Source organism: Bidens hawaiensis, unplaced genomic scaffold (genome assembly GCF_021521415.1).
Source record: "Bidens hawaiensis isolate Kalapana, Puna unplaced genomic scaffold, B.hawaiensis_p1.1 tig00000820_1, whole genome shotgun sequence".
In the NCBI taxonomy this organism is placed as follows: Eukaryota; Viridiplantae; Streptophyta; class Magnoliopsida; order Asterales; family Asteraceae; genus Bidens; species Bidens hawaiensis.
In genome coordinates, this window is record NW_027491048.1 from 2,582,862 (window position 1) to 2,596,073 (window position 13,212).

Genomic DNA, 13,212 nt, shown 5'->3' on the forward strand with positions numbered 1-13,212 from the left:
TGTTTGATAAAATACGGGATTGTGGTTATGGTGATGGTGTTTAAGGTTTACAAGGGAGAAATAAAGAAGAAGAAGATGGTGAGTGAGATGTGGTGAGTGACGGTGATGGCTGAAGAAGAAAGGGGTAGATGGTTAAGAAGATGGAGAAGAAGAGTGGGAGGTATGGTGATGAAGAAGAAGAAGAAGCAGCAGCAGTGAAAATGAAGAAGAAAGAAGTAGTTGCAGGTAGGCAAAAAGACTAATATGCCCTCACATGCACCTCACGTGAGGGCATTTAACTGAGTTTTTCTAACCCAGTTAGCGTAAAGGACATAACGTGTAGAAAAAAAAAGTTTAAAGTACACCGCCTGCAAGGAAACTTAGAAAAGGACACGAACCGTAATTTGGCTTTTTTTAAAGGACAAAATTTGTAATTCTGTCTAATTTATTTGGCTTCCTAGTTTGAGTCTAATTAGGTTTCTTAATTAGCAAGTCATAGCTTTAGTATAAATAGATTTAGGACATATTGTATTTGGTGTGGTTTTCGTTCTTAGGGGATGTCAGGGATTCCTTATTTTAGATCAAACCAATTTAATGAATTATTTCTAAAGGTTCACATCAAATTAGTTCAAACTAGTATAGTGCTAAAGTTTATAAGTTATAAGGCTACCCTCTATGGTGAGGGGCTTCGAAGCCCCTCCCTATTGCTCAGCGCCACATAAGCACCGGCGATCGAAACCCCATCCAATAATGTCTCATTATGGTTTAATGACCCCCTTATATATATACACACGTGTGAGAGATAGAGAGAGATGGCCCACCAAAATACTTAATCTGCGCCGGCCGTTGCGACGCTGGGCAGGAGCGCGCCCCACCACCAAGGGCGCCCCTTGGTGGTGTTGCCCGCATTGATCCTCAAAGTCGCCCCATAACAAGGGGTTTAAGTTAATGGAAATAAGCATTCCAAAACACCGCATTAATAATATTAAAAAATATCGAAAGAGTTCTCATAAACAAATCTGAAACCCCCAAATCACATTCAACACCCAAACCCTAGGCTAACCTGCAACTTCAATCCAATTCAATTCAATCTGAAGCTTCAATCACACCATGAAACGTTCAACCGACGACCTCGGTGAAAAACTACAAGCCAAAAAGCCAGTATTTCTATCCAAAGCCGAGCGTGAACAACTTGCCCTAAAACGCCGTCAAGAAGAATTCGAAGAACAAAAACGCCGTTCACAACAACTTCACGAATCCTCATCTTCCAAACCCCCACCATTGTCCACCGCCGCAGACGACCGTCACCACCACCGCGACCGTCGAGACCGTGACCGTGACCGAGATACTGAAAGACGGAACCGAGACCGAGAGCGTGATGAGGAGCATAAGGCGAGGGAGAGAGCGAGAGTGGAGAAGCTAGCGGAGCGAGAACGCGAGAAGGAGCTCGAGGCGATCAAGGAGCAGTATCTCGGGTCGAAAAAGCCGAAGAAGCGAGTGAGTAAGCCGAGTGAGAAGTTTCGGTTCTCGTTCGATTGGGAGAACACCGAGGACACGTCTCGGGATATGAATGTGTTGTATCAGAACCCGCACGAGGCGAGATTATTGTTTGGGAGAGGGTTTCGAGCCGGGATGGATCGTCGGGAGCAGAAGAAGCTTGCGGCGAAGAATGAGAAGGAGTTGAGGGATGAAATTAGGAAGATGGATGGGATTGAGGAGAGGCAGGAAGAGGCGGCTGCGCAGAGGGTGAAGGACGAGAAGGCGGAGGCGTATGATACGTTTGATATGAGAGTTGATCGGCATTGGTCCGAGAAGAAGCTGGAAGAAATGACTGAGAGGGATTGGAGGATATTTAGAGAGGATTTTAATATTTCGTATAAGGGGTCGAGAATACCGAGACCGATGAGGAGTTGGGTTGAAAGTAAGTTGAGTTCGGAACTTTTGAAAGCTGTGGCTCGAGCAGGGTACAAGACCCCGTCGCCTATTCAAATGGCTGCGATTCCTCTTGGTCTGCAACAACGAGACGTCATCGGTGTTGCAGAAACAGGTTCGGGTAAAACTGCTGCTTTTGTTCTTCCTATGTTGACTTACATAACTAGAATGCCTCCGATTAGTGAAGAGAATGAGGCCGAGGGTCCGTATGCGGTTGTCATGGCGCCTACCCGAGAACTTGCACAGCAGATTGAAGAAGAAACGGTTAAGTTCGCGCATTATTTAGGTATCAAAGTGGTTTCGATCGTCGGTGGACAGTCGAATGAAGAGCAAGGGTTTAAGATTAGACAAGGGTGTGAGGTTGTTATGCTACTCCGGGGCGTCTTATTGATTGTTTGGAAAGACGTTATGCGGTTTTAAACCAGTGTAACTATGTTGTTCTTGATGAAGCTGATCGTATGATTGATATGGGATTTGAACCACAAGTTGTTGTTGTTCTTGATGCAATGCTGTCAAGTAACTTTAAACCGTAAATGAAGACGAGGAGCTTGACGAGAAAAGGATATACAGAACCACTTATATGTTTAGTGCAACTATGCCTCCGGCTGTTGAGAGATTAGCTCGAAAGTACTTAAGAAACCCTGTGGTTGTAACTATAGGAACTGCGGGAAAAGCAACTGATCTGATTACGCAGCATGTTATCATGGTGAAAGAATCTGAAAAAATGCCGATGTTACAGAAACTGCTGGATGATTTGGGTGACAAAACCGCCATTGTTTTCATAAACACGAAAAAGTCTGCTGATTTTGTATCGAAAACACTGGAAAAAGCAGGGTACCGTGTGACAACTTTACACGGTGGCAAGTCACAGGAACAAAGAGAGATCAGTCTTGAAGGTTTCAGGACTAAAAGGTTTAATGTTTTGGTCGCTACTGATGTTGCGGGTCGTGGGATTGATATACCAGATGTGGCTCATGTTATAAATTATGATATGTCTGGAAGTATTAAAATGTATACGCATCGTATAGGGCGTACGGGTCGTGCAGGGAAGACAGGTACGGCTACAACGTTCTTGACTTTACATGATACTGATGTGTTTTATGATTTGAAGCAGATGCTTATACAAAGCAATAGTCCTATTCCTCCTGAACTTGCTAGACATGAGGCGTCTAAGTTCAAACCTGGTTCAATTCCTGATAGGCCACCAAGGCGTAACGATACAGTTTTTGCACATTGATTGTGATGTGTAAGACGACGTTGAGGTTTTGAGTATTATCTGAGATTTTATAAACTCTAGGTTGGTATGTGTTCTTTATCATGCATGAATTTTTAGTACATTTTTAATTCAGTTTTTGCTTTATTTTGATCGACTGTTTTATATGGTTTTGAGATATTGAAGATGTACGAAAAACTAATGAAGAAGAAAATAGGTAGAACAAAAATATGGCGTAGAGAACGGGAAATTGTAGATGCTTATGTTAAATAGTGTCGTGTAATTAAGGGCGGCAAACCCAACCCAAATGGATTGTTTTGGGTCAAGATGAATAAACTTTAAAAGTTAAATGGGTTAGGATGGATCATAAAAATTCTTCAAGTGGGTCAGGATGGGTTGGAAATATACAAGTGAGTTTCATTCATAGGTTAAAATGGGTCAAAACAAAATATCCAAATTATCCAAAATTTATCTATTTCAAAACACTCAAACTATCATGTGCGAAACAAAACTCATCCGAAACCCAAAAAACGATCAAAACGAAACAAAAACCCCGAACTGACTAAAACGAAACAAAAATGAAACTGAACCGAAATAGAAAAACAACCAAAACGAAACAAAAAAAAACGGGAATGAAACCGAAAAACTGACCAAAACGAAACAAAAAAGCGAAATGCAACCGAAAAGCTAACCAAAACTAAACAAAAACACCGAATCGACTAAACCGGAACAAAACTGAATCGAATAGAAAAACGACCAAAACGAAACAAAAAAACCGATATGAAACCGAAAAGTTGACCAAAACGAAACAAAAAAAAGCGAATTGCAACTGAAAAGCAAGCCAAAACAAAACAAAAACACCGAATCGACCAAAACAAAACAAAAAAACTAAAACGAAACTGAACCGAAATATAAACACGACCAAAACGAAAAAAAAAGCGAAATGCAACTGAAACCTGACCAAAACAAAACAAAAACACTGAACCGCCCAAAGCAAAACAAAAAAACCGAAACGAAACTGAACCGAAATAGAAAAACGACCGAAACGAAACAAAAAAACCGAATTGAAACTGAAAAACTGACCAAAAGGAAACTTAAAAAAACCAAATGAAATTTAAAAACCGGACCAAAACGAATAAAAAACACCGAACCGACCAAACGAAACAAAAAAACTGAAACGAAACTAAACCGAAATAGAAAAACGATCAAACGCTACAAAAAAACCGATATGAAACCGAAAAACTGACCAAAACGAAACAAAAAAAAAAGCGAAATGCAATCAAAAAGCTTACCAAAACGAAACAAAAAAACTGAAACGAAGCTGACCAAAATAAAAGAAATGAATCGAAACGAAACAAAAAAACGAAATGAAACCGAAAAAACTGACTAAAACAAAACAACACTGAAACTGAAAAAACCGAGAAATCGAAACCGAGCAGATACCGAAACTGACCGAAATGAAAAAAAACAAAACCGAACCGAAAAAAAGCCGCGAAAAACTCGAACCTGAACCGGTACAAATTTTTTTTTATGAAGAGGATGATGGGGGAAACATTTTAGTTATTTTACATTTTGCGTTTTTTATTTATATTTTGAGTTAATATTTTTTTAATAGTTTTTTTGAATATTTTTTTGAGGGGTTTTTAAAACACTTTGTATGTCAACCTTCACTTGGGTCAAGATGGGTTAGTTTTACCCATCTTGACCCATATCCATCCTAACCCTCTATTTTAAAAATCCATCCTGACCCATACCCATCCTGATCCATCACCCAAATCCAACCAAACCCACTCCCATTGCCACCTCTACGTGTAACCATGCTTCCATATTGGATGCTTTTAAGATGCTACGTGAGTGTAACGGTGATATGCTAATCGCGTGTTATTTTTATGTATATGGTCGGCTCAACCTTTTTGAAGGCATAAGTGAGGAGATTATTTGGGACATTTTCCGAATGTCGTATTACTCCTTTGTTTGAGTCTAGACAATTAACAGCTTAATGAACGATTTCACTTAAAACATTCTTATTAAGTCACTTAAGAAACCAAAACAATCAATAGATTGCAAAGTAAAAAAAATCACAGTGAATAGATTGCAGTATGCAAGTCAGGAAAACATAGCTCATAGTTTCATACTTTCATGTGATACCTGAAGATGGAGTTACCGATTGAAGATCGAATTGTTGGTATAATTAATGTGAATAAAAACAACTAGGAAAGTCTTGGTTTTCATATACAAGTATTACCTTTGCCTTCAGGCTTTAGTTGCTCAATCTGTTTGTGAACTAGCATCTAAAACATACAGTAGTGTTTTATTGATGCAAAAGTACCATTAGAGGTGCACAAACCGGGTATTTTCAAGAACCAGTTCCGGGTATTGTCAACAAAAGTCAAAAACGGGTGGGTAGGAACCGGTTTTGGGTGTAGTCGGCTATTTGACCCTTTTTTTTTTGCTTTGCCCGCCGGTATTTTGTGCACCTCTAAGCACCATGGTAAGATTAATAGCCATTTTCTCCATTTCTGTTGAATTTGCTAAGGTATTATATATTTGTATGATTCAACTTTACTAAGTTCTGTGCATTGAGAAAATTAACAAGGCAAATAACATACCAAAACAATTTCCTATCTTAAACATTTGACCACAAACTGACTATCGCGCTCATCCAAACCTCTCCACAAACATTGATCCGGCTCATCTAACTGTTTTAACACCTTTGCCGGAGCTTTAAACAACGAGAATTAATATGAACCCAGGCTTCCAAGTTTTGACATCATTTTGCTTCTAATATAACTTTATTATATACGTGTTCTTGCAATCATTTGTGTTATGTATATATAAACATTGTTAAGAATATCATGTGCATTCTATAAAGATTAAGCAGGAATGGTACCTTTTTTTTAGCATTTTTGACATCGTATTGTTGATTTGTTGTTCAAACGACATAGTTTGTTATAATGTAAATTTCAAAGTATCAACTAACATTGTTCTAAAGTAAGCTAAATCAAGAGTAGTTAATCATATCAAACGGTAGATGAAAGTTAAGTATCATAGAAATTTCAAAAATAATAAAATAAAAATATATGGAGATTAAAATGAACCAGAGAATCCAAAGAGAAATCATGTAGAATATTAGTGATGATCAAGTATCCATACTATCCATAATATACATATATATGCATGTAAAACATAAGTTAACTGCTAAATTCAATTATGTGGAGTATTGTATTCGGGTTTATAACACTCCCCCTCAGATATACATTATTATACACTATCAACATTATACTACTGGATAATGCTTGCTCAGTTCTTCTGGACTTATATTAACTAATACTGCAGGATTAGTTATGCTACCAGCTGCCTCGTGAAAACCTTACTAAGAAAACCCAGTGGGACAAAACTTAGTTAAGGAAAAAGAGTACAACGTGTGTATTTCTCCCCCTCAATTGAACATTATCTCTAAGTCTTTAGAAATCAATCTTCTATCATTGTTGCTTGACTTGATTTTGTTGTAGTCGTCTCCAATCGGAACTATGCAATTTATATTGTCTTCATATATCCTTTGAGTTCTTCACAATTTGGTCTAAACCGCATGCCTCTTGTAAGTGTTGGATCATTAACCTTCATGTGTGAAAACGTATTTGAATAATAGTCGAGCTCAATGCAAGTATGATGGATATCCTGCATAAACATAACACGGAACTCTGCTTTTTCTTTATGGAATAAATCCATGTTTTGAGTCCTTAAAAATATTAACATATCATTTAATACGCTTAATGACGTTGCATCATTAAAAATCTTGCTAGGAAAACCCGGTGGGACAAGACCATAGCTAAGGGAAAAAGACATGCATCACGTATTTTAAATAATTAACAACATGCTTTAGGATGATGTTAAATCGGTACTTCAAGACCTATATGATTAACTGATGCTACTGGATCAGATATGTTGTCTCATTAAAAACCTTACTAAGAAAACCTCTTGGGACAAAACTTAGAGAAGGAAAAATGAGTGGAACATGTTTGAATATAATCAAATTTCACTACCACATATATTATTAATGCACTATTTAATCTCGTGATATTTATAAGACATATTAAGGCATAAATTTCGTTTAAACCATGGTACTTCTGAACCAAGTACTTCTAATTATGATACTTCTGGACCAAGTACTTCTAATTATGATACTTCTGGACCAAGTACTTATTCCCTCTTTCTTGGTACAATGAGGATCATATGTATCTCTAGCAATTGACCGATCATGATGTGCTTGGTGAATCAACTTTACTTGTATTAAGATATGTTAACATCTTCTGGATGTAATTTGATCGATAGATATATATATACAATTAAACATATACTCGATCTACAGGTCGAGGAATAATTTGGCCGTCTCAAAATTTTCTCTTAATTAGTTCGACAGAGTCTCTCAATAATGTAGGACACATTACTGTAAACTGCGATTAAATGAACTTTAAGAGTGAAATTTTGATACATAGAATATTAAAGTCATTTTATTGCTTCAGGCATTTTTACCCATTTAGGAATGTTCATGTAAATGTAATGTTCAATTGTCTCGTACAACAATACGGTGATAACATCATATTTTATCTGAAGTCGTTCTGAGATTTCGAGGCTGGTTAAAACATCTAATGGTTATCGCATCCACTACAGGGGAATACGTTTCCTCATAATCAACTACTGGGATTTGGGAAAAACAACCATTGTGTTACAAGTCACGCCTACATCACAAAATCTCATTCTTTCGTTTCTTTTTATATATAAAGACACCCATCTATAACCTACTGGTTTGACGTCTATGGGTGTTCGGAATACGGGTCCGAAAACGTTTGCTTGTCATATTCAATTTAGCCTTTTAGGCATCTTGCCATTGTTGGCAGTCATGTGTATGTACTCTGGTCATGTGTATGTACTCTTCCAGAGTTTTAGATACGTAATCTTTTCATCGATTACATCTATTTCTATAGCATATGCAAATATTTGTTTATACACGTGTTTAACTTCGGTTCCATATTGTACTATTTTGTATATAATTTGTAGAGAGCTCATATCAATTCAATACCGGTGGTTCTTCTAGAACTTTGTAAATCACATTAGTTTCTTCTAGGACATTTACCTCTTATGGGGTTAATTATTTACTTCTAGAAATATAATGGTCTCTTTTAGGATATTTATCTTGACTCAGACATTATATCAATAACCTCTTACATAGTTATACATGTCACATCTTCTGAGGTTATATCAACTGCATTATTCTGCTCATTTGATTTTCGTGGGATTTTATATTTGGAACCAATTTGTCTTCCACATTTTCTTTGTATGGTAATCTTATTTTGATTACTTCAAATCGAGCAAATGAATTTGATACTGGTATATGTGACTTTGTCACTTTGTGTTTATGAATACATCTAACTCATTTGTTACCCTTTACAAATGTATATGACATGTTTGACTTCAGATTTATACTGACCTCTTCTGGGATCTAAATTTAATATTTGTGATGCAGTTCATATTATTTCATGTAGTACCAGGCTTTTCATTCTTATCTCCCCCTAAGACCGGGAATACCATCATATTTAACTGACAGCTAGCATTCGGAGGTGCTATAAATATTTCTTTAGTCTTTATGTAGAACATATTTGACTCTCTTCCGGAGATTAGTTATGACGGGGAGTATTTGCTATCAACAGTTGGATATTATTTGATTAAGGTAGCGACATGCGTAATGGCATGCCCTCACGTAGGAGATGATTATTCATATCTTATGATAAGCAATTTAGCTATTAACTGTAATATCTAAAATTTTCACCTATGATGTTTAACACTTAATTATCTCGATAGATATATGTCTTTAGGTTACATGTGAGTGCTAGGTAGCATTTCAAATTATTTAGCGCGGTAAATAATTTAGCACACCATTCATTATGTTATATGACTAATTTGGCCATTAATGTATATTTGTCAAGCAACTTCTTCGTTACTGATCATCATATATCCTTGTAAGTATAATGATACATTCGGGCTACTAACTTGCTTGCGGGACTAATCAGTAATTGTTTATAAATGATATTACATCTCAACAATACTTCCTGCAATCGTAAATGCTTTATATTTTTATTTTTTATTGTATGATGTTTGTTTTACTGGGTTGAAACTTAAAACTATTCCCAAGTATAAAGTAGATTTGGTGGTCTTTTAAGTTGATATAAATTGATTTTCTAGAAGTAAAAAGTATATATATATTTGGCTGATCTCTTCGTTTTCTGTTCTTTAATCAATCTATTAATTGAAAACCCCTATTTTCTGTTCTTTAATCAATCTATTAATTTGGTTCTTAATAATGACGGACTAATCTGGCTCTTTCTATCCAAAAACTAATGCTTTTGAGGGTATTTTTTGAATATGATGAGTCTGATTTTAATAACCGATTCTTGCATATCATATAATTCATCTTGCATGGGCATATAATTATATGGCTGTAAACAATAATAACGTAGAAAACATATTCAACAAACTATGAGGATGATTGTGTGTACCCGGAAGTGATGAATAGACAAATGAATTCATGTAAAGAGCAAATTCGTGTTGATAACGTAAAATGAACCAGAGAATCCAGAGAGAAATCATGTAGAATAAATATTATTGATGATCAAGTATCCATAATATACATATATATATACATGTAAAACATAAGGTAACCGCTAAATACAATTATGTAAAGTATTGTATATCTGGTTTATAACATTACATTTCATGTTATGTTGTGTCGTCTAAATCGTTTGCTAATAGTAATACAATTCAATCCATAAGTTAAGTGAACCGAGTTTAAACAGTGTATCAACTATCAGGTACATTCATACTCTTGCTTAAACCATGCTTTTTTAATGACCAACCAAACGGTGATTACTTTTTTTTTACAAGAATTGTCCTTTCTCTTCAACGACTTTTCGAACTACCCTCAATATTCAGTCTACAATTCATCAATTATTCTTAATCATACAAGTTCCTTTTTATTTACCTTGAATAACTATTTGTTATATTTGAGAACTAGTTTTATACCCGTCCGATGGACGGGTTGCTGAATGTTGTAATGTCATAAATACTCTTTTTAACATTCTAAAGAAAAACAATATTTGTTAATCGTTTTCAAAAATTTTCTCCAACGATTTCACTTCTTGATTTCTTAATCTTCTATTTTTGTCACAAAATTGCCTTGTTTCTTCACAACAATAGTCTTCTCCACACTTACTCCAACCCCGCCGCTGCCACCTCCTATCATTGACTGGATAGTGAGTTGTAAATGCAGTTATCGTCGTGCGTGATGTCACCTGAGTCATCAAGAAAAGAAGTAAAAGTTAGTTTTCAGCTTGAAAGGATCTAGCTTTCTTAAGGTCAAATTAGGCAAATTTCTACGGTAAATCTGACTTGTTCATATTTACATGTATACATATGACAAATCGAATGTTGGAGTTTTGAATTATCTAATCAACTTTAAATTATGAAGCTTTGAGCTTCACAGTGTTCACATCAAAATATGTATGCATATAAATAAGATCACTCTAAAATCATGTTTCTTATAGGTTAACAAACTGAAAGCACATAATAATACAAAATGACATGGCGCATTAGAGTGAAATAGTTAAGTTACGAATACCTTTGAGGCCATTAATTTTCTGTACCAGGGTGAAGTTAATACGACTGTTATCAGACCCAAATAGTTCATATTTGACTAAAACAAATCTGCATAATTTGACTTCCAGAAAGTCAAACTAAAGACCTTTACTATATCCAGTGATTCGAAATAAAAGTTCCCAGCTTGCACATTTTCACTATTAAATATACCATGCAAAAATATAACCATAAAAGCCAGAAATATCTTGCAGTTGAGGTTTCTAATGCTAGAGAGATGCCATGGACGCGTGTATTTCACACACCATTTGTTTTTGTATAGAGTATAAACACAGGTCAAGCAAAAAAGCATACAATCACCTTGAAGAGCATAATCAAATGAGAAGCAATTGAAGAAAACACATTGCGTCTGCCCTGATACATCAATAAACCAAAAAAAGTTAGTTTCAAGTTTCAACTGTTGAAAAGTTTCTTCAACAACCTTAATTAAAAACCATTCAACTATTTAAGAATGTTATGTCAACACAAGTATAAACAAACCTATCAACAATCGATTAAAACACAAAACAAACCTATCAACAAAAGAGTGCATTCAATCTAGTATACCTGAACACAAAGACATGAGAAAATAAGCAAATCATCACATATGTGTAAGCATATACATAAAACCATAAAGTTTGAATTTTTCTAGAAAATTAGGCACAAAGATTTAAAAAAAAAAAACATGCATCTTAAAAATTAAGAAATATACAACAGTACCTTACTTGACATAATCGCCTTGTTCCTCTGATATCAATGGGGCCTGCTCCTCCTCTCCATCGCTGGTACCTTCTTTGATTACAAAATATGTAAAATTAGTTTGTAAACTATGAATCAAAATAGAGGGATAATACTAATATGATTCATTTAAATACATCTACAGTAGTGAAACTCAGTTTTAAAAGAATTTGGCCCACCATAGTTTACTATAGATATACAAAGAGTTTTAACGTTGCTTTAATCGTTGTGCAAAATCCAAAGACCGATAATCGAAAGAAGCAAAAAAGAAAACAAAGATTACTCACCAGCGAGCAAATTAAAGAAAACCGATGTAAAGGCCTGAGAAAACAATTAATATAATAACCAAAAATCGCCGGCCCGCAGCTGTCGCCTAGGGTTCCAAAACGAAACCCGGCAACAGTCACAGCATCGCCGCTGCCTGGGTTAAAAAATGGAACCCGGAAACAGACGAATCGAAGCCATAACAGACGAAAGCAATAATTGAGGGATGAAATTGAAGAAAAGAATCATGATAACCGAATTAAGAAAAGCCCTAACTGACAAAAACCTAAAATCAAAAGAGAAATATGAAACCCTAGAAGAAGATGAATTAAACATGGTAACCTGAGCGTAGAGGGTCTTCGATGGAGAGAGAAACGGGATGTCAAGTCTGGCTATGATGTTGTCGGTGACTTAAATCTGATTTTTAACCCTACCTGATGAAGGAGCAGAAGCATATAGAAGAAGAAGAAGAAGAAGATTGAGTAGAAGCTTATGTTTGAATTTGAGAGAGAGAGAAATATAGATCTGTGTTTCAAATTTGAATTTTGAATATGAGAAGAGAAACATATGCAGTCAGCTTTTTGCAGGGTTTTGAGGTAGAAAGAGACGTTTACAAATGAGAGACGTGGCCTCCTATATTTTGAACACAATAGCAAATTTGTCACGTGTCCCAGATAAATGTGGGAATGACACGTGTCATAACCTGTTTTCTTTTATTATATATAGAGATATTGCAATTAACAAAAAAAAATCAATTTCCTTAAACTCTTAGGGTGTGTTTGGTACAGAGAATGAAAATGGAGAGAAAATAGAAATGGAAATGGAATTGTAGAGAAAGAGAATTGGTATGGAGAATGAGAATCATTTCTCTTGTTTGATACACGAGAAAATAAACAGAGAACTCTACCATACCCAACCCCACCTCCACCCAACCTGACACCACTCACCACCGCAGCCCCACCACCACAGCCCCACCACCACCAGCACCACCACCACAGCACCACCACCACAGCCCCACACCACCAGCACCACCACCACAGCCCTTTCTTCAACCACAGCCCACCACCATCGGCTGCCGCCATCAAACCCCCTTCTTCAACCACAGTACACAAGAAATTAAAAAGATTCAAATTTTTGGAACATAAGATATAGAAAAAGGAGGCTCAGATCTGTCATCACTGCCTCTTTGGAGATTTTGTGGTGGTGGTTGTGGTGGCGATGATGATGATGATAATCAGAAGCCACCTGCAACCACCGCCGATTTCCACCACCACTGTCACCCACCTGCGACCACAATCACCCGACCATCTGAAAACCCTAACCTACCACGAACCACCACTTGAAACCCTAATCTCCGTTCACCCGTACCACCTGCAACCTACAACCGGTTACCATCTCTG

At 36.3% G+C, this 13,212-nt stretch overlaps 1 pseudogene; it reads left to right on the top strand.

Annotated features, from left to right (window-relative positions):
* The first annotated feature begins 1,076 nt into the window (after positions 1-1,076).
* Positions 1,077-3,397, top strand: LOC143542504 (DEAD-box ATP-dependent RNA helicase 21-like; annotated as a pseudogene).
* The last annotated feature ends 9,815 nt before the right edge of the window (positions 3,398-13,212 follow it).